This window comes from Oncorhynchus mykiss, chromosome 8, assembly GCF_057628025.1.
Source record: "Oncorhynchus mykiss isolate SJ-2025 chromosome 8, ASM5762802v1, whole genome shotgun sequence".
NCBI lineage: Eukaryota > Metazoa > Chordata > Actinopteri > Salmoniformes > Salmonidae > Oncorhynchus > Oncorhynchus mykiss.
The window spans coordinates 33,323,688-33,350,787 of NC_143029.1; the positions used below are offsets into that span (position 1 = coordinate 33,323,688).

General features: G+C 43.2%; 1 long non-coding RNA gene across 1 annotated transcript in view; it reads left to right on the forward strand.

Moving 5' to 3' along the window:
• The window catches only part of LOC149981504 (uncharacterized), a 205,070-nt gene extending 179,374 nt beyond the window's left edge, over nucleotides 1-25,696 (forward strand). Inside the window, exon 3 of the long non-coding RNA XR_016497760.1 lies at nucleotides 25,593-25,696. This is a non-coding gene — a long non-coding RNA (uncharacterized LOC149981504). The remainder of the gene's footprint in view (nucleotides 1-25,592) is intronic.
• Nucleotides 25,697-27,100: the final 1,404 nt, after the last annotated feature.

Below are 27,100 nucleotides of genomic sequence, written 5' to 3' on the forward strand. Positions count from 1 at the left end.
CTCGTTCTGTGCGTGATTTCCAGCAAGACAGGAATGTCAGTGTTCTGCTATGGCCAGCGAAGAGCCTGGGCTAGGGCTAGGTCCATTCGTCCCAGAAATGTCAGGGTGCCTTGGTGGAAGAGTGGGGTAACATCTCACAGCAAGAACTAGCAAATATGGTGCAGTCCATGAGGGGGAGATGCACTGCAGTACTTAATGCAGCTGGTGGCCACACCAGCTCCTGACTGTTACTTTTGATTTTGACCCCCCCCCCCCCCCCTTTGTTCAGGGACACATTATTCCATTTCAGTTAGTCACATGTCTGTGGAACTTGTTCAGTTTATGTCTCAGTTGTTGAATATTTTTATGTTCATACAAATATTTACACATGTTAAGTTTGCTGAAAATAAATGCAGTTGACAGACAGTTTATATACAAATACATATCAGTGGGAATAGGGGACAGGTGTGTGTAATGAAAGTTCTGGAGACAGTCCTTGGTTGCAACACTCAGTACCAAGTTGCAAACTGCCTCTGGAGGCAATGTCAGCTCAAGAGCTGTTCGTTGAGAACTTCATGAAATGTATTTCCATGGCCGAATAGCCACACACAAGCCTAAGATCACCAACTGCGTTCAACATGCTCAATGCCAAGCCTCGGCTGGAGTGGTGTAAAGATCGTCGCAATTGGAGTCTGGAGCAGCGGAACCGCGTTCTCTAGAGTGATGAATCACGGGTTCACCATCTTGCAGTCCGATGGATGAATCTGAGAACGCTACCTGCCAAAATGCATAGTGCCAACTGTAAAGTTTGGTGGAGATGGAATAATGGCCTCGGGCAGTTTTTCATAGTGTAGGCTACGCCCCTTAGTTCCAGTGAAGGGAAATTTACATTCTAGACACTTCTGGGCTTCTAACATTCTGGCAACAGTTTGGGCAAGGCCCTTTCCTATTTCAGCATGACAATGCCTCCGTGCACAAAGCGACGTCCATGCAGAAATGGTTTGTCGAAATCGGCGTGGAAGAACTTGACTAGCTTGCACAGAACCCTGACTTCAACACCTTTGGGATTAATTTGAACGCCGACTGCGAGCCAGGCCTAAACGCCCAACATCAGTGCCCAACCTCACTAATGCTCTTGTGGCTGAATGGAAGCAAGTCCCCACAGCAATGTTCCAACATCTAGTGGAAAGCCTTCCCAGAAGAGTGGAGGCTGTTTTAGCAGAAAAGGGGGGGACGGACTCCATATTAATGCACATGATTTTGGAATGAGATGTTCGACGAGCAGGTGTCCACAATATTTTGGTCATGTGGTATATTACCTAGATGACATCTCCTCATGAACACTAGTTTACCCTCAAAACAGGCAGAATTAATCACATCTGTACATAATGTTGGCGTGTTTCGGTTAGAATGAGATGTTCGACGAGCAGCTGTCCACATACTTTTGTAGTGAATGTCCATGTTGTCACATTGTTAACACGAACAAGCTGCCTTCTCACTGATCCCGAGGCAGAGAATACTCATTCCTAGTAAAAGAAGGGTACGGCAACCGCTAGCATACACCTATCCTCAGTTTGTAGCAACACCCTATAAAAGTTTGAACACAGAGCAGCACCAAGTCAGATGTTTTGGTGGACATGTGTGGGAGGTATAGTCCTGGAGCAGTATGTAGAGGCCTGTCTTTTTATTTTGGTTGGCAACATCTATACTCCCTTTTACCATGTACACACACACACGCACGCACGCACACACACACACACACACACACACACGCACACACGCACACACGCACACACGCACACACGCACACACGCACACACACACACACACACACACGCAAGCAACACACATCCTGAAAACACAAACACATACTGAAAACCAGACTATCACTACCTCACTCCCACAACTGTGGAGGCTTTGAAAGCAACACAGGCCGACAACTGTTCACACACAGCTGTACATCACCGCTAAGAGCAAGCAATTGGAGAAGGGGGGGGGGGGGGTGTGATATTGATGGAACATCACCCATCACCCCTCCCGGTCCTTTTAATATCCTGTCATGTCTGTTGTCGAGATAGCAAGCTACAACCACAAGAGAGAACCAGTACAAGCACATACCCGACAGAACACTCTCCTCTTACCACAGCTGTTCAGACCGCCAAGCAGCACAACACTATCTGAGGAGACAGTGCATCAAGAGGCAGGTTGCTTCTACAGCTACACAGTCTGAGTCTGTGACAAGATCTAAATGTGAAAATGTCAGAGATAGGTGATAGGAGATAACGTCTCTCGCTTGCCTGGATGAGAGAGAGAGAGAAGAGGGGGAGCAAAGCCCCCCAAAATAAATGCTCGCTTCTCAAGAGCTGGAATTAATGTCGGTATGAATCTCCATCAGCCACTGTTTGTTAGGTCACCCGTTTTCTCCACCTCCTTTCCTTCTAATCCTTCCAGAGATGGATGTTTCTGGTCACATTCAATGCAAAGTTCAAGAGACTACTTTTTTCTCTGCTTGAGAGAGAACATTTTACATTTAGTCATTTAGCAGTGCACCTTTCTGAGCTGCCATTTTTCCTGCCTCTCAGGTGTCATAATTGTCCCTCCAATAATTGACCCTCCTGATCTTTGGGGTTGAAACGACAGTTTTGCCCATTAAATATCCTTAAATGTAGGAGGGAAGCCTTCATTCTTTGCTCTTATTCTTCAAATCACATTACAGCTCATCCCAAGGCTATCCTCAGGTGTAGAAAGCCTTTGTTTTAAATCCTAGAGATTCAGCAAGGTTTCTCATTCAATAATGTACTTTTGTTTTTATGAATTTATCTAAACAAAGCAAAGGTATAACTAACTGAATGAATCTGAGAATCAGAAATGCTTGGAATGAATACCTTTTTATCCATGTGTACATTCTTAGAAAACAAAAGTTATATCTAGAACATAAAAGAGTTATTCAACTGTTCCCATAGGATAACCCTTTTAGAGAACCTTTGTTAGTTCCAGGTAGAACCCTTTTGGTTCCAAGTAGAACCGGTTTGTGCCGGAGAAGAAGGCAGTTTTACTTGTCCCCAACCGAGTGTTTTTTTTGTTTTTGTTATTTATTTATTTTGTTCATAATGTTCCTGATACCATCTCTTATTACCCCAAAATAACTTCTGGACATCAGGACTACGATTACTCACCACAGACTGGCAGTCCTTTTTTTCCTTTAACGAGTCTGACGAGCCCGACGTGAACTATATATTGCTTTTTCTGGAACAGGCCCAGATCCCCCGTGATTTGCGTGAAGAAGAGGCAGAGAAAAAGGGGCCAAAGGGCGAGCTGCATTCTGAGAACTCGTAGGCGATTGAATACACCCACCACTTCCTTCCATTCTGCTAGCAAATGTGCAACCTTTGGAGAATAAAATCGATGACCTACGCCCAAGATTAAACTACTAACAGGACATTCAAAACGGTAATATGTTATGCTTCACGGAGTCGTGGCTGAACAACGACATTATCAACATACAGCTGGCTAGATATACGCTGTACCGGCAGGATAGATCAGTGGCGTCTGGTAAGACAAGGGGCGGCGGACTATGTACAGTATTTTTGTAAATAACAGCTGGTGCAATTTATCTATGGAGGTCTCAAGCGTTCCCCGGTGAATTTATCCCTGTGTTTCCTGTCTCTCTGTGCCAGTTTGTCATGTTTTGCAAAGTCAACCAGTGTTTTTTCTAGCTCTTATTTTTCCCAGTCTCTGATTTTTCCTAGCCCTCCTGGTTTTGACCCTTGCCTGTCCTGACACCGAACCTGCCTGCCTGACCACTCTGCCAGTTCTGACCTCGAGCCTGCCTATCCCCTTGTACTGTTTAGACTCGGACCTGATCACTGAACCCCTGCCTGTCCTGACCTCGAGCATGCCTTTCGCCTGGTACTGTTGGGACTCTGACCTGGTTTATGAACTCTCGCCTGTCCCCGATCTGTCTTTTGCCTACCCCTTTTGTTATAATAAATATCGGAGCTCAACCATCTGCCTGTGTCTGCATTTGGGTCTCGCCTTGTGCCCGTATACCTAGATAGTTTTCATCAGTATTATTCGTAGCTGTTTACATACCACCACTGTCAGATGCTGGCACTAAGACAGCACTGAATGAGCTGTATATCCCCATAAGCAAACAAGAAAAAGCTCACCCAGAGGCGGCGCTACTAGTAGCCGGGGACTTTAATAAAGGGAAACATAAATCCGTTTTACCAAATTTCTATCAGCATGTTAATTAGGGATAGGCGTCTGGCTGCGGAACACCAGCCGACAACATCCGTTGAAATTGGAGGGTGCAATTCAAATAAATAATCGTAATATTAAACATTCATGAACATACAAGTATCCTATATAATTTAAAAGCTTACATTTTTGTTAATATAACTGCGTTGTCCGATCTAAAAAAGGCTTTACGGCGAAAGCATGCCATGCGATTGTCTGAGGACGGCGCCCTACATATTTTTCAACCAGCACATGCTTCATAAAATCACAAACAGCATTCAACACCATACTGCCCTCAAAGCTCATCAATAAGCTAAGGACCCTGGGACTAAACACTTCCCTCTGCAACTGGATCCTGGACTTCCTGACGGCCTGCCCCCAGGTGGCAAGGGTAGGTAACAAAACATCCGCCATTCTGATACTCAACACAGGGGCCCCTCAAGGGTGCGTGCTCAGTCCCCTCCTGTACTCCCTGTTCACTCATGACTGTACGGCCAGGCACGACTCCAACACCATCAATGAGTTTTCAGATGACACAACAGTGGTAGGTCTGATCACCAACAACGATGAGACAGCCTATAGGGAGGAGGTCAGAGACCTGGCCGTGTGGTGCCAGAACCACAACCTCAACGTGATCAAGACAAAGGAGATGATTGTGGATTGCAGGAAAAAGAGGACCAATCACACCCCCATTCTCATCGACGGGGCTGCAGTGGAGCAGGTTGAGAGCTTACAGTTCCTTGGTGTCCACATCACCAACAAACTAACATGGTCCAAGCACAACAAGACAGTCGTGAAGAGGGCACGACAAAACCTATTCCCCCTCAGGAGACTGAAAAGATTTGGCACGGGTCCTCAGATCCTCAAAAGCTTCTACAGCTGCACCATCGAGAGCATTGATTCACTTCCTGGTATGGCAACTGCTCGGCCTCCGACCGCAAGGCACTACAGAGGGTAGTGTGAACGGCCCAGTACATCACTGGGACCAAGCTTCCTGCCATCCAGGACCTCTATACCAGGCAGTGTCAAAGGAAGGCCCTAAAAATTGTCAAAGATTCCAACCACCCTAGTCATAGACTGTTCTCTCTGCTACCGCACAGCATGCGGTGCCGGAGTGCCAAGTCTAGGTCCAAGAGGCTTCTAAACAGCTTCCACCCCCAAGCCATAAGACTCCTGAACCCCTAATCAAATGGCTACCCAGACTATTTGCATTGCCCCCTCCCTCTTTTACACCGCTGCTACTCTCTGTTGTTATCATCTATGCATAGTCACTTTTATAACTCTACCTACATTAACATATTACCTCAACTAACCGGTGCCCCCGCACATTGACTCTGTACCGGTACCCCCCTATATATAGTCTCGCTAATTTCTTGTTACTTTTATTTATTTTTCTTATCCGTTTTATTTTAAACTGCATTGTTGGTTAGGGGCTCATCAATAAGCATTTCAGTGTAAGGTCTACCTACACCTGTTGTATTTGGCGCATGTGACTATTACAATTTGATTTGATTTTAAATGATTCTTCCTGGAACCAAAAGGGTTTTTACCTGGAACCAAAAAGAGCAATCCTACGGGGACAGCCAAAATAATCATTTTGGAACCCTTTTTTTCTAAGAGTGTAGTGCCACAACATCAAATCCTTTAGGTTAGTAAGATCCACTGATTTTTATCTCCCTGTAAAATTGATTGAAGCCAGCCAGAGGGAGAGAAGGATTCACCCTCAATTAATCTGCAGAAATCCGTAATAAAAAATGTAAGGAAGTAATAGCCCAGGAATTACAGGACTGATGGGCTTGCAGTTCAATTAATTAAATAGAACACATATTTTACTAGGCATTAAAAGTGGACTTGGTAAGACGGTGGTAAGACACCATCATGAAGCTTGAGGAAAGTGGAGGCATTTGGGCCCAGCCTCAAGTACATGTGTAATGGATGCTGCTGTCTCCTTGTGCCAAGAGTTGCTAGGCATCCTCATAATGAAAAGGAAGGATTTGAGACTAGAGCTTATTTTGAATTGATTTACATGCTTTCTAAGAAATCCTGTTTGGACTTGGAGAGACTTAACAGTGTAAGGAACACAGCATATCTCTTTGGACTTCTACGGAAGATGAAGTTCAGGTTTATTAAAGCCAGAGTTTGTGTGTCAGACTAACACCCAGCACTCCACTTGGTTTGCTGTAAAGCCAGTTTCCAGTTTACATTCACAGTCACATTTTAGTTTTATAATTTGAACAAACATCATTGTTAGGCTTTACTCATAATACTTTCAATTATAACGAGTCTCTTCATCCATAAGCTCATTAAAGGAACAGTAATTGAATCAGAGGCAAGAGGTGCTAATTTTGTTGGTAACCTTAGCATTGTATAAGACAAAGTGTTTTTCTGAATGTGAAATACGTTTTTTTAACTTACAAAGTTCCATGGTTCCTTGATATAGTATAGACTGTGGGCTCCATGCTGGTCAATCCTTAGCCACACCTATAGTCACTTCCTGGTTTGAGTGTGTGTGTCGAGTAAAGATAGTGAGACGGATAAGTGGACAACAGTGAAATGAATCTATGAATAAAAATAGTTGTGGAAAATTAGTCTGATGAATCGCTTCTTGTTGTAGTCCTTTTTGTAGATAAGAATGTTAATTTGGGAGACCATTTTGAGGTTGCGAGGAAGGCGCAAGGACAGGTGAATGCAGTCAAAGTAACCAGGAATGGCATGGTGTTGATATCTTGGGTATCTAAAGAGCAAAAGGAGAAAGCATTGCGAAATGATCAACTCATAAAATGGACAGCTTTGATTTTCGGAACAGGGCACTGGTAAAAAGTGTTCTCTGGCGTCCTGTTGGACATTGACAATCAATATCTAAGGCTGAAACATCCAGGAGTAATTAATGTACGTTGCTTGACCTGTATGGTGGATGTGAAAAAAGTGGAACGTCTATCTGTAATACTGATGTTTAATGAAGAGTTTTTTCCAACCCCTGTAAAGCTGGGATATATAACATATGACCGTTCGTGCAAAAGCCACGAAAACGCAAGAAGTGCAAAAAGTTTGGCCACGCGTTAAGTGTTTGCAAACGGGAGGAACATGTTACTGTGAATGTAAAATGCTGTAACTGTGATGGGGATCATGTTCCCTGAGTGCACAGTTAGGGTGAAATGCGTCAAGGATCAGGGCTGTCCAGCAGGTCTCAACGTGGAGGCGGTGAAGAGTCGAGGGGGCAAGTGGCCACATAGCGCTGAACAGATGGCCATGGATGCACCGCAGCTAGTTGTAAATGTTCATCATCAGTCAAGAGATCTGGATACACTCATTGTGAAGAAGACCTATTTTGTAGTGTTTACTTTGTAGTGTTTACTTGCACAGTTATTAATTGTAGCTGATACTCAAGTGACCAAGAAATCCAAGAACCTGGACATCATTGTGTCTGCGTCCAAAACGTATTTCATGGCATGGACTAATGTCGTCGGAAGATGGCACGATCTCCCAGGCGTCTTCTAAGCCTGTGTCGGGGCCGCTTGCATGAATATTTTTTTGCCTGAATTTGTCCTTTTTTGGGATCTTTCTTATCCAATCGCACAGTAGGTGGCGGCATGCCCATCCAATTGTTGCAAACACCATGACATTAGAGAAGAAGAAGAAGCGTGTGTGTGTGTGTGTGTGTGTGTGTGTGTGTGTGTGTGTGTGTGTGTGTGTGTGTGTGTGTGTGTGTGTAATAAAACAATCCCCATAAAAATGTGTGTGTGTGTATCAGCAGAGATACTGTAAATAATGACGAGATGGTCTCTTCCCTAACAATGGGAGTCTTTCTCTGTTAGGGTGAAAGAGGTTGAGGTGTCATTAAGCAGACCGATAAGCAGAATTGCTGTATTCCTGTGTGGACAGAATTTGATGGGATTGAACCCTCTTGCTTCGCCTCTTCCTCTCTGGTAGTAGGAAGGGGGAAGCCATCTTAACTGTATATTTCATGTTCAGAAATGTTTGGTAATTATGGCATTGAATAAAACAAACTTAGGGAGGAGGCTTCTGATGTTAACATGCATGAAACCAAGGCTTTTTACGGTTACAGAAGTGAACAAATGATAGTGCCTGGGGAATAGGTGTGGTACTGGGGTCTACAGGGCCTGGGCTAACCTCTAAATAACCAGAGGAACAGAGGAGGAGTAGGATAAGGCTACGGCTAAAGTCTATAAGAACTGGTCGTCTAGTGCGTTTGGAATGGAGAATAAAAGGAGCATATTTCTGGGCGTGGTAGCATAGATTCAGGGCATAACGTACAGACAAGGGTATGGTAGGAGATACAGTATCTGTTTTTTTTGCATGGGCTGCGTCTCAATCCACCACATCCGCCAATATCACCCGTCCGCATCTGCGGTGAGAATTGGCAGAGCTAGAACAGTGTTTGTCAGTATATATTGACAGTATTATGGTAATCTCAGTTTTTCTCTATGATGCACACAAGACTCGTCTGAAGGTCCAGTTATAAAAGATACCAGTTAAAAAAAATGAATGGAAGTATATATGGAGAAAGTTTAGTGCCTAAAATAAGGGGATAAATACATGTGAAAAGAAAACGAAATAGTTTCCTGATCTTTCTTTAATCTCTCAGATATAGGACAGACGCAATCTTCTTTTAGATTTTATTTTTAGACTATTTTCCATATTTTGAAACTGTTATATGGCTAATAGCAGTAATGCCAAATGTAATGTTTTATCCAATTTATATATATAGTAATGATATTCATTGGTGGAAGGAGAAAAAAAAAAAAAAAACCTAGACCTACAACATAGAATACCCACCCACATCACACCCTGACCAAACTAAAAATAGAAACCTACAAAGCAATCTACGGTCAGGGCGTGACATTTACCCCCCCCCCCCCCCGAAAGGTGCGGACTCCGGCCACAAACGTTAAACCCATAAGGGAGGGTCTGGTTGGGCATCTCTCCGCGGTGACGGCTCTTGGCCCACTCAAGTGGCGCCTTTAGAGCGGCGTCCCTTGCCGTCGACCTCGGACTGGGGACCCTTGCAGCGGGCCCAGGACAGGCGGGAGACTCCGGCAGCGCCGGAATGAAGGGCGAATCTGGCAGAGCAGGAGTGAAGGGCGGCTCTGGCAGCACCTGACTGACGGGCGGCTCTGGCAGCTCCGGACAGACAGGCGTCTCTGGCAGCTCCGGACAGACGGGAGAGGAGGAGACAGAGTGACAGCCTGGTGCGTGGGGCTGCCACAGGACCCACCAGGCTGGGGAGACCTACAGGAGGCCTGGTGCATGGAGGAGGCACCGGGCTGTGGGGGAGCACTGGAGTGCAGCCTTGGTAACACTCTTCCAGGCTGGATGACCACCTGTGCCTGCACCTCGAAACGGTGTACCGGAGACCAGACACGCTGAGCCGGCACAGACACGCTGAGCCGGCACAATACGCCCTGGCTGGATGCCCACTCTCGCATGGCACTTGTGGGGGACTGGCCTATAGCGCTCCGGGCTATGAGCACGTACTGGCGACACCGTGCGCTTGACCGCATAACACGGTGCCTGACCAGTACTGCGCTTCTTCCGGTAAGCACGGGGAGTTGGCTCAGGTCTATCGCCTGACTCCGCCAATCTCCCCGTGTGAACCCCCAAAAAAATATTTTGGGGCTGCCTCTCGTGCTGCCGTGTTCGTGTCGCCAACTCCATTCTCCTGTAACCCTCCTCGCACTGTTCCAGAGAATCCCAGACGGGCTCCGGCACTCTCCCTGGGTCGACCGACCACCTTTCTACCTCCTCCCAAGTTGTCTCATAGTCCAGATCTCGCTGCCTCTCTTTACCACGCTGCTTGGTCCTTTTTTGGTGGGTGATTTTGTAGCGATTTTCGTTGTTGGAAGGAGAGGAGTACCAAAGTGCAGCGTGGTACGTATCCATAATATTTTTTATCAAGAATGAATACACGAACAAAAACAACAAAACGATAAACAAACAGTTCTGACAGGTGCAACAAACACTAACCAGAAAATAATCACCCACAACTCAAAATGGGAAAACATGCTACCTAAGTATGGCTCTCAATCAGAGACAACGATAGACAGCTGCTCTCTGATTGAGAACCTTACCAGGCCAAACACGTAGAAAAAGAAAACCTAGACCTACAACATAGAACACCCACCCACATCACACCCTGACCAAACTAAAAATAGAAACCTACAAAGCAATCTACGGTCAGGGTGTGACAATATATATTGATAGCTTAACCCTTTGATTAGTACCAGCAAATGGGTGTGATCATTCTGCAGTGGTCCCTGAAGCGTACTCTCAAAACGGTGTGATTAGAACGCTTATTTAGATAGTCCAGTTTCGATTAACGTAACTGGCTATACTGTTTTTTTTCACCAAAACAGTTTGCCCAAATACAGTCCTTACAAAGTTATGTTCTGAATGTGACCAGTTTATTTTTGGATGCAATGTTCAGAAGTAGCAACAGCCTGACATTATCATCAAAACCGGTAAATGTAGGCTACATTATTCCTAGCACTAACTGAGGAAAGATTGACATATTTAGCTCGGCTGACAGAAACCAAAATATTAATTAGCTAATAGCAATTACTATTTACAATTCATCACATCACGGGTAAACTCACCATTGATTGAAATAATTTAGTAAAATACTTTCTAAGACTCGAAAGTAATCTGATGATGGGTAGTTTGCGCACGCCACCACATTCGTTTTTTCCGAGTCAACCAAAGGTAAGAAGAGGAGACAAGATGAGTTTATTCTGTTTGCAGTATGCATGTTGAAGGGGGTGTATCGTCTACAATCATTCACTTCCCTTCATTCAACTCCCAGAACTTTACACGAAAGATGAGTAAACCATTCCTTCACCGCATTTTGTTATAACATCTTTGGTCTGACAAACATTTACGTGACAACCGGAATGCATTGTATGATGTCAAGAAACATGGCGTCACACATAGCTGCGAAATAGCATAGCATTAGCTTATCATAATCAGTACAACATTCAAAAAAGTATTTTACACATATCGTAGGTGTCCATTACAATCCATGCAATAATCTCAATAATTAAAAAAAGAGAATAAAACTGTGAAACATTATTCTCCATACATACAGTTGAAGTCAGAAGTTTACATACACTTTGGTTGGAGTCATTAAAACTAATTTTTCAACCACTCCACACATTTCTTGTGAATAAACTATAGTTTTGGCAAGTCGGTTAGGACATCTACTTTGTGCCTGACACAAGTCATTTTTCCAACTATTGTTTAAAGACATTATTTCACTTATAATTCGCAGTATCACAATTCCAGTGGGTTTACATACACTCATTTGACTGTGCCTTTAAACAGCTTGGAAAATTCCAGAAAATGATGTCACGGCTTTAGAAGCTTCTGATAGGGTAATTGACATAATTTGAGTCAATTGGCGGTGTACCTGTGAATGTATTTTAAGGCCTACCTTCAAACTCAGTGCCTCTTTGCTTGACATCATGGGAAAATCAAAATAAATCAGCCAAGAACTCACAAAAAAAGTCTGGTTCATCCTTGGGAGCAATTTCCAAATGCCTGAAAGTACCACGTTCATCTGTACAAACAATAGCAAGCAAGTATAAACACCATGGGACCACGCAGCATACCGCTCAGGAAGGAGACACGTTCTGTCTCCTAGAGATGAATGTACTTTGGTGTGAAAAGTGCAAATCAATCCCAGAACAACAGCAAAAGACCTTGTGAAGATGCTTGAGGAAACAGGTACAAAAGTATCCACATCCACAGTAAAACGAGTCCAATATAGACATAACCTGAAAGGCCTCTCAGCAAGGAAGAAGCCACTATTCCAAAACCGCCATAAAAATGCCAGACTACGGTTTGGAACTGCACATGGGGACAAAGATCGTACTTTTTGGAGAAATAAAAATAGAACTGTTTGGCCATAATGACCATCGTTATGTTTGGAGGAAAAAGGGGAAGACTGGTGTGGCAGCATCATGTTGTGGGGGTGCTTTGCTGCAGGAGGGACTGATGCACATCACAAAATAGATGGCATCATGAGGGATGAAAATATGTGGATATATTGAAGTAACATCTCAAGACATCAGTCAGGAAGTTAAAGCTTGGTTGCAAATGGGTCTTCCAAATGGACAACGACCCCAAACATGCTTCCAAAGTTGTGGCAAAATGGCTTAAGGACAACAAAGTCAAGGTATTGGAGTGGCCATCACAAAGCCCTGACCTCAATCCTATAGAACATTTTCTGGGCAGAACTGAAAAAGCGTGTGAGCAAGGAGGCCTACAAACCTGACTCAGTTACACCAGCTCTGTCAGGAGGAATGGACCAAAATTCACCCAACTTATTGTGGGAAGCTTGTGGATGGCTCCCTGAAACATTTGACACAAGATAAACAATTTAAAGACAACGCTACCAAATACTAATTGAGTGTATATCAACTTCTGACCCACTGGGAATGTGATGAAAGAAATAAAAGCTGAAATAAATATTTCTCTATTTATCTATCTATTATTCTGACATTTCACATTCTTAAAATAATGTGGTGATCCTAACTGACCTAAAACAGGGGATTTTTACCAGGATTAAATGTCAGAAATTGTGAAAAATTGAGTTTAAATGTATTTTTGCTAAGGTATATGTAAACTTCCGACTTCAACTGTACATACATGCTACAGTAGAAACAACATGATATACAGAAAATAAGGCAATACTTTGATAGGAATGCACACATGTCCACAGTTATTATTTGTAAGGAAAACAACAATGAAGGCAATGCGAGCGCCAGACAGAAAAGGTGTCAGGGGGAAAAAAGTTTGTGCAAGACTGAGCAAATGTCTATATTCTTTATCTGCGGAAACACTGGGGAAGAACTTGGGCTCTCCTCGAAGAGAGAAGTTGGTCCGGCTCAGTAAAGCCTCAAACATAAATTGTTCCCGCAACAGTGAAATGGGCTACTTCTATGTGAATTAAACAGGAGGCAGAACACACCTCAATTCAAACTGTTAGAAAAGTAAACTTGTTAGAAAATAATTCGAAAATTGAAACCTAACTTATAGATAATTAGCAGGCAGCATGTCTTAGTTTGAGGGCAGTGTGGGTTAACTTTCCTGTGGTGTAAAAATTACATTTTGGAACAGTGAGTACATTCTGACATCACATGCATAGAGAAAACGCTGGGACGACAGTTAGAGATATTTGGAACTCAAAGGTTAAGGGGTCTTAAAATTCTAAATCAAATCGCTAAATGATCCTTGGTATGATGGTCTAAAAACAATTCCATATGTTAGCTTAAACTGCCCCCTCCCCTGGCTTAGAGAGGGTTTAGAGAGGGCTTAGACGCTAGAGAGTTAATTTAAGCCTGGCATCCTGATCCTAAACCTTTATGTTGATGATTATGGCTATAGCAGCACTCTCAGTGATCAAACCAAGAAACTTAAACCCAGAACCTCCTTATTGCATACTCTCCATTAGCTGTGTCCTCTTTTTATTCCACAATATGTGTATGTGCATGCCACAGTATGACTCCCTGATAAAATAATGGTGAAATAAATACAAAACATTAATTACAAAACATTACCTGAGTTTCTCCTGAGCTTCTCCTGAGCTTCTCCTGCTTGGCACAAACCAAGCACTGCACTGTCCTCATGGTGGTTATCACATATCACATTTAAGGAAAGGCACTCCAATTCAATTAGTAATTCCATTCCCATAGATCTCTGTTCCTCAGTGAAACCAAAGTTTTGTGCCAGCAGAGCAAATTCCCATTATGGACATTAGTGGCTTATTGACAAGCCCAAGGCTTTAAGTTCACATGGAGAGCAGGGTGAATGAGAATGTCTTCATCAGCACAGCTCACACTCTCATCTGAGAATAATCGCATGTACTGTACAGCGGGTATCATGAGTAATAACCGCCCTTGTAATTTTTATAATTTTGTTGCGTTACAAAGTGGGAATGAAATAGATTTAATTGTGATTTGTTGTCATTGATCTACACAAAATGCTCCACAATGTCAAAATCAAAAGAACATTCTACAAATGTTTAGAAATGAATACAAATTCAATAACTAAAATATGGTATTCACCCCCTTTTATTTATGCCAGCCTATATTAGTCCAGGAGTAAAATTTGGCTTAACAAATGACATAAGTTACATGGGCTCACTCACATGATTATTTAACCTTTTCACGTGTGAGTTCCAAATATCTCTGACGGTCCCCCCAGGATTTTTATGTACGTGATGTCTGAATGCGCTTACTAGCAAGGTATCCATTCAACTGGCAACAGATTTTCATGCAAATATTCTAATATCTGCATAAAGAAAATATTTTCCAAACCAGTAGTGTGTTTCATCGTGCACTTACAAATCAGTGCGTGATGACGTACTACCAAATACAAATCTAAAGTTCACTGTTTTTTTCCCCATCGCCTCATTCACGGGGTGTCCCGCGGTAGGACATTTTGTCAAGCGGCAGCAGTGCTCCTGCCATTCACGTACACGTTCAAGTGACGGTTCATGTTCAAGTGCCGTTTTCCTCTCACAGCCCACACAATCCCTTCTTCCGACCAGAGACAGTACAGCTACCAGTCAGACGCAAGACACTTTTTCAGAGTCAAGCAAGCGGCATGCCTACTCCCTCTCGCGACCTATTTTGTATATAATTTGTATTGTTTAAGATACATTGGATGTCATGTCCATTTGAAAAAGGTTTGTGGAGAATTACTGTAAATGATTTACAGAATTACTGTAAAGTATGTGTGTGGAAAATATATCAGATAACGAGGGCCAGTCCTGGACACCTGGATCCCACTGGTGACGACAAATGAAATCCAGTCAAATCAAATTGTATTGTTTACTTGCAGGCTTCTCACACAGTGAGATTCAAAAGGCTGGGATGGGCTACAGGACAGGAGGCAAGCAGCTTGGTGAGAAGGCAACAACTGTTGGCGCAATTATTAGAAAATGTAATTATTTTGCAATACTTATTTTCCACCATAATTTGCAAATAAATTCATAAAAAATCCTACAATGTGATTTTCTGGATTTTTTTCCCTCATTTTGTCTGTCATAGTTGAAGTTTACCTATGATGAAAATTACAGGCCTCTCTCATCTTTTTAAGTAGGAGAGATTGCACAATTGGTGGCTGACTAAATACTTTTTTGCCCCACTGTATATGTGCTTTCTTGAGCAGGGGGACCTTGCGAGCGCTGCAGGATTTCAGTCCTTCACAGTGTAGTGTGTTACCAATTATTTTCTTGGTGACTATGGTCCCAGCTGCCTTGAGATCATTGACAAGATCCCCCCGTGTAGTCCTGGGCTGATTCCTCACCGTTCTTATGATCATTACAACTCCACAGGTGAGATCTTGCAATGAGCCCCAGGCTGAGGGAGATTGACAGTTCTTTTGTGTTTCTTCCATTTGCAAATAATCGCACCAACTTATGTCACCTTCTCACCAAGCTGCTTGGCGATGGCCTTGAAGCCCTTTCCAGCCTTGTGTAGGTCTACAATCTTGTCCCTGACATCCTTGGGTCTTGGTCATGGTGGAGAGTTTGGAATCTGATTGATTGCTTCTGTGGACAGGTGTCTTTTATACAGGTAACAAGCTGAGATTAGGATCACTCCCTTTAAGAGTGTGCTCCTAATCACAGCTACTTTCAGGTCTATTCATAGATGTTTGAGCTCTGGTTGGGTACTCAAGGACATTCAGAGACTTCTCCTGAAGTCACTCCTGTGTTGTCTTGATTGTGTGCTTAGGGTCGTTGTCCTGTTGGAAAGTTTAACCGTCGCCCCAGTCTGAGGTCCTGAGCGCTCTGGAGAAGGTTTTCATCAATGATCTCTCTGTACTTTGCTCCGTTCATCTTTGCCTCAATCCTGACTAGTGTCCCAGTCCCTGCCACTGAAAAACATCCCCACAGCATGATATGCCACCACCATGCTTCACCGTAGGGATGGTGCCAGTTTTCCTCCAGATGTGCCATTCAGGCCAATGTGTTCAATCTTGGTTTTATCAGACCAGAGAATCTTGTTTCTCATAGTCTGAGAGTATTTAGGTGCTTTTTGCAAATTACAAGAGGGCTGTCATGTGCCGTTTACCTAGGAGTGGCTTCCGTCTGGCCACTCTACCATAAAGGCCTAATTGGTGGAGATGGTTGTCCTTCTGGAAGGTTCTCCCATCTCCACAGATGAACTCTAGAGCTATGTCAGAGTGACCATCAGGTTCTTGATCACCTCCCTGACCAAGGCCCTTCTCCCCCGATTGCTCAGTTTGGCTAGGCCAGCTTTAGGAAGTCTTAGTGGTCCCCAACTTCTTCCATTTAAGAATTAGGGAGGGCACTGTGTTCTTGGGGACCTTCAATAATGCATAAATGTTTTGGTACCCTGCCCCTGATCTACTGACAATTACTTCAAACTCATGGCTTGGTTTTTGCTCTGACCTGCAATTTTCAAGTCTCATAGCAAAGTGTCTGAATACTTACGTAATTGTATCTTTATTAAACTAGGCATGACAGCCTAGGAACAGTGGGTTAACTACTTTGTTCAGGAGCAGAACTACAGATTTTTACCTTGTCAGCTCGGGGATTCGATCTTGCAACCTCTCGGTTACTCGTCCAACGCTCTAACCACTAGGCTACCTGCCTCCCCAAGGTATAAATAAGGTATTTCTGTTTTTTGAGCATGTCACCAAAATAAGACCCTCAATATTTGTTGGAATGGAGCATCAACCTCATCGTGCACTTTTACCACCCTGTGAAGTTCATCATAGCTTATTTCATCTGGAGCCTATTAAATTGAATGGTTTCCAAAGTCATGGTTGGAGAACCACACACTATGTCATTGCGTGATTCAAAGTTTACTTCGATATGATGGTTACTACAGTATATCGATATTTTAGCATAAAGGCGTTTCCACTTCCCTTTCTCGCATAATTCATTTGATAGACACAAAAACATCCCACCATGTCGGACAAACAAATTATCTGTCGGAATTTATAAAATTGTACTGAAACATCCTGTTTTCACCACAGCTGTCTGATTTGGATTGTATACAGTATGACTAGTCGCATAGAAACTGTGGATTACTATTCCAAAATGTAATTGTTAAGTAACAGGACCGTTAACCCGCCTGCTCTCAAACCAAGGCACTGCCTGCTCGTTATCTATAAACTGTTTCAACTTGTCAATAAAAAATCTAACAGTTTTATGTTTTAATAACAATTTGAAAAGAGCTGCGTTCCGCCTCCTCATTAATTCACATAGAACTAGCCCATTTTCCTTTGGCGGACAATTTATGCTTGAATCGTGCTATGCTAATTGAAGCAGAGGATTAGATGAGCTGGACAAACTTCGCTCTTTGATGAGAGCCCAGGCACTCCCCCAGTGTTTCCCCAGGTCAATTAAGCAGACATTTGAGCATCTCCAATTAAACTACCTACCCCCCCCCGACTTCATACGGTAAATGCAGTGCAGAGGATTGTCTGCAGCAGGACAGCCCCCGGTGGATGGACACCGAGGGGTGTGGTGCTCATCCAGCAGCTCTCTCATGAGGTTCTCTCTGTACTTTTGGTAGGTAACCATCTCACCAATGGGGGAGAGGGAGTGGAGAGAGATTTTGCAAATGTAATTGCACAATGGAACTCTATGCTTTTTGTATGTGAACTGTATGTCCAATTGCAAAAAACCTTGTACAGTAATGTGGCCATTAAAGGCAGCAGTGTCGATCTATTGGATGAAATATCTTCTTATACCACTAGGTGGTTTTCCGAGCATATTCCACAAAGCTGTTTATCATGTCCACCTGCCCCCATTTTGAGGCTATAGTCAAGCACACAGTCTGGTTTGATCTTTCTCTCTCCCATCTGGTGGTCTACCTTCCCCGTGGTTCTCTCTTCTCCTTTAGCTCCATGGCATTGCGATTGGTCTCCTTCACTATGTCTCCCACCAGTTCCTCTGCCAGAAACTGTTTAATGCACTCTGCCTCAGAGGGAGATGGCAAGAGGCTTTGTACTCTAGACTGGGACTCATTAAAGCCAACAGCAGGGCCAGGAAGGGTGAAATGGCTGGAGGCCTTCCAGCTACTGTAGACCTCCTGCACTTCACCCACTGTTATTCTGCCTCCATCACCACCAGCATCTTCAGAGGGACTTGGGACTTCATCAGTGGTAAAGGAGTCCTCAGATTCAGGGTTCTCAATGGAAATAAAGGTTGGGGGGCAGCACTTCACTGTCAAAATCTGTTTCCTCACTTTCATACTCAGTCTCATTGTCAGATTTTTACCACATTTTTGAGTTGTCTTTGTTTTAAAGACATTGCTAATCCTACAGTTTAGCCAACTAGCTACGTACATAAACAACAACATTGAATGGCTCAGAGTGAGTGTCCAGGTGTCACGTCCTGACCTTAGTACCTTTTGTATGTTTCTATTTTAAGTTGGTCAGGGCGTGAGTTGGGGGGGGGCATTCTATGTTTTGTTCTTGTGTTTATATTTCTATGTGTTTGGCCTGGTATGGTTCCCAATCAGAGGCAGCTGTCAATCGTTGTCTCTGATTGAGAACCATACTTAGGTAGCCTGTTTTCCCACTCTTGTTTGTGGGTGTTTGTTTTCTGTTTAGTGTACGTCACCTTGCAGAACTGTTTCGTTTCTTCCATTCACTTCATTATTTTGTTTTGTGTGTTCAGTTAATAAATTAACATGGACACATACCACGCTGCGCATTGGTCCGATATTTCATACTCGGCGTCAGACGAAAAGATCCGTTACACCAGGGTGATGTGTAGGATATTTAACATGGCAGGTTAGGTGAATTAACGTGGCAGGTTAGGAGAACTAATGCAGCAGGTTAGGTGAATTCATGTAGTCGGTTAGGTTAAGATTAGGTAAAGGGTTTGTGTTACGCCTCGATCACACCTACAGCGACATTGCGCAAAATGGTAACTGCGTCATCTGGATGTGTTGAGCAAAAGTTCAACATTCACCTTCTGCAACCATTTATGTCAAGCTGTCTATGCATACAATTTGATTAATATGTTAGATAAATCCAAAATATGCACCACACAGAACGCACTGCAACTGCCTCTGCAACACAATGCTGCACGGCAAACGCAGCGTGTACTTCTTGTGTACCAAAATGCAAAGACGTTGTAGCTGTATGTTGGACTTTTGTTGCACGCGTATCCAGTAAATATTTTGGATAACATAATGAAGAAAGTTTGACTCCAGAATTTATTGCTCAGCATTGACACAATGAAGTTGCCGGTCTGATCATTCAATGCTACAGCTGTCAACAACTGTTGTCCCCAACATGACTACTAGATAGAGCTGGGCTGTAACCATTGCTCCAAACAGTTGCCAAATGTTATTTTTTCTTGGACAGATTTAGGTAGGTCCCTCCCTGTTTGCTGAACCTGTTCAATTGAAATGTTAGTTTTCATTGTAAAACAGAATGTTTCGCAACTGTTTGGAGTAATGATTACACCCCTGTTGTTGGCCTACTCCATCTTCGCCACAATGGTAGAAACATAAACAAACCATCTGTGGCTATAAATCATATCAGCGGCACGCTCCACTCGTATCAGTAAATCACTATCAGGAAAGGGTTTGTGTGGTAATTATTTATTTTGTGTTTTATTAACATGTTTTCAAGTAGTGGTGACAAATCATACATTTCAATTCTTGCATAGATTGTAATGGACACGTGTGTAAAATACTTTTTTGAAGGTTAGCATTATGATGAGCTAATGCTAAGCTATTTACCAACTATACGATATGATATACATTTTTGTCCGTTTACATGGAAATTCATTTTGTGACGTCAGTATACAAATACACAAACACAACACAATATACCACATGCAGTACGGAAAACTGGAAAGTTTGTACAAAAGTCACATTTCCATTTCCACATATTCAAAGTTTCCACGTCCTACTGTCCTGGATCTGTGTGGAAGCATTTTTGTTCATTCGATACATTCTGGGTTTCACATAAATGTCTGTCAGGCCAAATATGTTATAACAAAATGCAGTGAAGGGATGGTTCACTCGTTTTTTGAGTAAACTTCCAGAAGTGAATGATTGGAAGTGAATGATGGTAGACGACACCCCCCCCTTCAACATGCGTATTGCAAACAGACCCAACTCATTTTGTCACCTCGTCTTATCTTTGGTTGATGTGGAAAAGCAATGGCGGCTCGCACAAACTCCACCCACCGTTAGATTACTTTCAACTTTTAGAAAGAGTTTTAGAGTTATTTTGATCACTGGTGAGCTCACCTGTGATGTGATACATTGTAAATAGTAATTGATATTAGCTCATTCATATTATGGTTTTTGTCAGCCAAGAGTTAGCTAAATATGACCGCTTGCATTAGCTCATTCTTTCCTTGTTACCGCTAGAACTAAAGTAGCCTACATTTTTCGATATGGATGAGAATTGTGTTATGCTTTTGTTACTTCTGTGAATGTCTGAAAATCTGCATCCAAAAGTAAACTGCTCACACTGATGACATGAAGTTGTGAAGACTGTGTTTGTGAGAAGTTTCTGTGAAAACATAGTGGCCAATCTAATTCTAATCTCAGAACTGTATGTACTGCATATCAGTTCACTGAATCCTAGCATTCATATCAGTCTACTCTGGTTTACTCTGAATAGGCTACACAGTGAGAGCATGTGTAATTGTACATGCTAAATGGCTTTCAATATTTTGGAAAAGATTGGTTTGCGCAGCAGGTGCACGAGTATTTGGTGATGAGACTTGTGGACCTTGATAATTTATTGTTAAAACGAGAGGTTGCCTGGATCTTTAACTTAAAGACCCTTGCGCCCTTCGGTCTCAACGTAGACTTTGATCTGAAGCCATTCTTGTGACTTTGCCATTGTAATTGTTTGTAAGCTTGTGTAGTCAAATAAATGTATGATCGTATGCTATCCATTTGTTGTTTGTATGCTGTTCTTTGTATGACATTTTAATATTTGATAATTAACCAATGATATTAGGCCACTCTTGGCCATGATTACAGACACCTGTGTCTTTTGACACTACATAAACGAGTCATCCCGCAGTGTTTGTGATTATACCCTGATGAAGACAGCTTGGCTGTTGGTAATAAAATGTTTCCATCTGAGCTCCTAGAGTGTGCGGCTCTTTTATTTCCAAGTTTTCTACTCCGCTAGCCAGCACGTCGCCTAAATAGGTGTGCATTTCTTTTTCTTCTAGATGAGACTTGTGGAACCTTTAGTGACTCCCCATCCCGCATGAGGGAGTGTAATCGTCGACTGACGCTAATTAGCATAACGCAACGGACATAAATATTCCTAGAAAATATTCCTATTCATGAAAATCACAAGTGAAACATATTGCGACACAGCTTAGCCTTTTGTTAATCGCCCTGTCATCTCAGATTTTCAAAATATGCTTTACAGCCAAAGCTAGACAAGCATTTATGTAAGTTTATCGATAGCCTAGCATAGGATTTTGTCCAGCTAGCAGCAGGTAACTTGGTCACGGAAATCAGAAAAGCAATCAACTTAAATCGTTTACCTTTGATGAGCTTCGGATGTTTTCACTCACGAGACTCCCAGTTAGATAACCAATGTTCCTTTTTTCCAAAAATATTTTTTTTTGTAGGTGAAATAGCTCCATTTGTTCTTCACGTTTGGCTGAGAAATTGCCGGAAATTGCAGTCACGAAAACAGCGAAAAATATTCCAAATTAGCTCCATAATATCGACAGAAACATGGCAAACGTTGTTTATAATCAATCCTCAAGGTGTTTTTCAAATTTCTATTCGATAATATATCAACCGGGACCGGTGGGTTCTTAGTAGGATAGAGAGAAACAATGGCCGCATTTGTCCTTTACGCACCAAACACTCTGAGAGACTTCACCTGACCACTGACGCAATGTTGACGTTCAGACTCATTTTTCAAAATAAAAGCCTGAAACTATGAATTGTGACACTAGACACATCAGGGAAGCCATAGAAAAAGTAATCTGGTTGATAGCCCATTCACTGCTTAATAGGGACGCATAGGAATGCAGAGCCTTCTAAATAAGAGTCCCTTCCTGTTTGGATTTTTCTCAGGCTTTCGCATGCTACATCAGTTCTATTATACTGACAGACAATATTTTTACAGTTTTGGAAACTTTAGAGTGTTTTCTATCCTAAGCTGTCAATTATATGCATATTCTAGCATCTTGTCCTGACAAAATATCCCATTTACTACGGGAACGTTATTTTTCCAAAAATGAAAATACTTCCCCCTAGTCACAAAAGGTTTTTTAAGTTTGTGTCAAAATTTCCACTGAAGGTGCCTCCTCTCCCTGTTCTGGCGGTGCTCGGCGGTCGTAGTCGCCGGCCTCCTCGCTTCCACCGATCCATTTTTCCTTTTCGTTTGTGTCTGTCTGTTTTTTCTTTACACCTGTGTCCTGTTAGTTAATTTCGGTGGGTTTATTAAGCTCTGCTGCCTGCTATACTTTGTGCGGGATTATTTGCTGTTGTTGCTCTGTTAGGGGTGCGTGTTTGCGCCACAGGTTTTTCTTTCTCACGGTCGTTGTACCGTTTTGGACTGTAATTAGGGGTAGGGGTTTCTCCTCCGTGTGTTGCATTTATTCCCTGTGTGTGGCGACTTCGTTTGGGCATGTTCCTCCACCTGTTGTTGTTGAGTTGGGACTTCTAAGAAACTATTGTGCTACTGGGACTTCCTTGCTCTCCTCCTCCTGACTCCTGACTCCTGCACCTCCCTCCTCTTAGGAGGCACGTAACATTTTGCAAGGGGAGAAATGACACAATGGACAATTTCTTCACTTCACTGTCATTGGCGAACAAGTTGCTTGCAAATAAAACAAGCAGGGCTAGCACCATGAACAACGTAAGGCAGGAGCCTGTAGCCTGAGGAGACTATGTTGGTGAGCAAATAGACCGCCATTGCCCTCTGTTCTATTTGCAAATGTGCAGTCACTGAAGAACTCGAGCTCCGTTTGAGACTATCCTATCAAAGGGACATGAAACATTGTAAATTCCTGTCTTTCTCAAAGGTGTGGCTGAATGGGGAATGGATAATATGTACATCTTGATAGTTTTTCTATGCATCATCAAGACCAGGTGGCAGACTCGGGTAAGAAGAAGAGGGGATGGGGATCTCTCTTTGTTAACAACAGCTAATGCGCAATCTCTAAAGTTAGAGTTTTTTCTCACCTATGTTACCTCATGATAAGCTGCCGACCATACTATTTAGCAATACAGTTTTCATCTATATTTTTCGTAGCTGTCTATTTACCACCACAAACCGATGCTGGAACTAAGACTGCACTTGTTGACATCTAGTGGAAGCCATAGGAACTGCAATCTGGGTCCTAACCATTTATAGACTCTATAGGCATTCAATTGTAAACTACCAACATCAAAAAATCCCACTTCCTGGATCAATTTTCCTCAGGCTTTCACCTGCCATATCAGTTCTGGAAACTTTAGAGTGTTTTCTATCCAATACTAGGATGCATATGTATATCCTAGCTTCTGGGCCTGAGTAACAGGCAGCTTACTTTGGGCATGTTTGTCATCCAAACTTCAAAATACTGCCCTCTACCCAAGAGAGGCTAACGATGTGTATGTGATCAGTAACATTTGATTTGATTTGATGTGGCAGGGCTTGCAAACTATTACTGATTACAAGGGAGAATCCAGCCACAACCTGCCTGGTGATGCGAGCCTAAATGGCTTCAACGCTCGCTTTGAGGCAAGCAACACTGAACCATGCCTGAGAGCACTAGCTGTTTCGGACTACTGTGTGTTCTCACTCTCTGTAGCCGATGTGGGTAAGACCTTTAAACAGTTTAAAATGTGCAAAGCCACGGGCCAGGCGGAGTACCATGACGCAAAGGCACAGCATGTGTTGACCAGCTGATATTTTCGATATATCCCTGACCCGGTCTGTGATACCAACTTCTTTCAAGCAGGCCACTATAGTCCCTGTGCCCAAGAACGCCAAGGCAACCTTCCTAAATCCCTTTCGGCCAGCAGCACTTATATCTTTAGCCATGACAGCCATGAAATGCTTTGAAAGGCTGGCCATGGCTCACATCAACACCATCATCCCACACACCCTGGACCCACTCCATTTTGCATACTGCCCAAACAGATCCACAGATGATGCAATGTCTATTGCACTCCACAATGCCATTTCCCACCTGGACAAAAGGAATACCTATATAAGAATGATGATCATTGACTACAGCTCAGTGTTCAACACCATAGTCCCATCCGAGGTCATCACCAAGCTCAGGACCCTGGGACTGACAATCTCCCTCTTCCACTGGATCCTAGACTTTCTGACGGGACGCCCCTAGACAGTCAGGGTTGGCAGCAGCACATCCGCAAAGCTGACCATCAACACTGAGGCCTCTCAGGTGGTTGTGCCTAGACCCCTCCTGTATTCCCTTTTCACCCACAACTGCGTGGCTGCACACCACTCCAACACCATCATCAAATTTGCGGTGGTCAGGGAGGAGGTCAGAGACCTGGCAGTGCCAGGACAACAAACTCTTCCTCAACGTCAGCAAGACGGAGGGAATAGTAGTGGAGCAGGTCGGGAGCTTCAGAGCTTCAGATCTTCAGTGTCCACATCGCTAAGGAATTAACATGGCCCACACACCCACACAGTTATGAAAAGGGCACGACAGTGCCTCTTTCCCCTCAAGCGGCTGGGCCCTCAGATCCTCAAAAAGTTATACAACTTACAACATCGAGGGCATCATTTCCTGTTTGGCCCTGTTCGGGGGTATCATCGGATGGGGCCACATCGGATGGGGCCACAGTGTCTACTGACCCCTCCTGCCTCAGCCTCCAGTATTTATGCTGCAGTAGTTTGTGTTGGGAGGTGTCACAGGCCGGCTCATAGCGAGTGGCAAAAATGAGGGGACACGAACAACAGGTATAGGCCAATCAAAAAGGTTGTAAACCAAAACTATTAACTTTAAACAAAGAAAAAGGAATGAGGTGTGAAAGTATCATAATGTAAGGTTTATGTAAAGTGCAGGGATGTGTGAATCTGTGTGTGTGAATGACTGAGTGAAAACTATGCAAAACTACAAAGGAATAAACAAAACAGGATCATACCTGGAGGAGCAGAGAGAGTGAGAGAGAGAGAGAGTGATTAGTGAAGCAGTTTAAATACCCTGAGCCCAGGTGACTCCAATCACTAACGACCCTCCTCTGCCTGCAGAAGGAACCGCCCCTGCACTGCAGAGAGGCTGTGACAGGGGGCTAGGGTCAGTTTGTTATATCTGGAGTACTTCTCCTGTCTTATCTGGTTTCCTGTGTGAATTAAGTATGCTCTCTCTAATTCTCTCTTGCTCTCTTTCTTTCTCTCTCTCGAAGGACCTGAGCCCTAGGACCATGACTCAGGACTGCCTGGCATGATGACTCCTTGCTGTCCCCAGTCCACCTGGCCGTGCTGCTGCTCCAGTTTCAACTGTTCTGCCTGCGGCTATGGAATCCTGACCTGTTCACCGGACGTGCTACTTGTCCCAGACCTATTATTTGACCATGCTGGTCATTTATGAACATTTGAACATCTTGGCCATGTTCTGTTATACTCTTCACCCGGCACATCCAGAAGAGGACTGGCCACCCCTCATAGCCTGGTTCCTCTCTAGGTTTCTTCCTAGGTTTTGGCCTTTCTAGGGAGTTTTTACTATCCAACGTGCTTGAACACCTGCATTGCTTGCTGTTTGGGGTTTTAGGCTGGGTTTCTGTACAGCACTTTGAGATATCAGCTGATGTACGAAGGGCTATATACAGTAAATACATTTGATTTGATCTGATCTAGACTGGCTGCATCACCGCTTGGTACAGCAACTGCAAAGCAGATGAAGGCCCAAGAAAATTGTCAAAGACTCCAGCCACCCTAGCGGTACCAGTGAACCACGTATGGAACCAAACAGGACCCTGAACAGCTTCTAGCCCCAAGAATGCTACCCGGACTACCTGCATAGACCCTTTTTTGGACTAATTCTCTTGTACTGATTCTATGTACACACACTGGACACTACCCACACACTCATACATACTTACACTAACACCCCAACACATACACACACCCACACACTACACACAATCATCCTGATGCCTAGTCACCTTACATACATATCGACCTCTATCGATCCAGTAGTCCTGCACATTGTAAAAATGGTACTGGAACTGAACTTTCTATAGTATGTTTATTTACATCTTCTGTGTTTTTGTTCTACCCTGTTATATTTGGTATTACATTGTTATTGATTACTACATTGTTATTGATTACTACATTGTTATTGATTACTGCATTGGGGTTGGGGTTAGAGCTTGCAAGAAAGGCATTTCACTGTACTTAAAACTTGAAACGCACACACACACACACACGTTCACACTCACCACGCTGCTGCTGCAGTCTTATCTATCCTGTTGCCTGGTCACTTTACCCCTTTACCCCTGTGTACATAGCTGCCTCAATTACCTCATACCCCTCCTGCGCAACGACTCGGTACTGTTGCTCCCTGTATAAAGCCATGTTATTTTTTACTAATTATTGTTATTCCTTATTCACTGTGTATTTATTCCTAGTTTCACTTTCGTTTTTAATTTTTTTTTTGTATCTTTATCTTTCACTCTGCATTGGTGGAGAATGACCTGTAAGTAAGCATTTCACTGTTAGTCTACACCTGTTGTTTACAAATGATGTGAAAATAAAAATGTATTTAATTTGTAATATGATATATTGATGTATTAAACCACCCAGACACGTCAAATATACAGTTATCCTTCTTTACCTGGCTGCAGGACAGGAAGGAAACTGCTCAGGGATCTCACCATGAGTCCATTGGTGATTTTAAAACCGCTACAGAGTT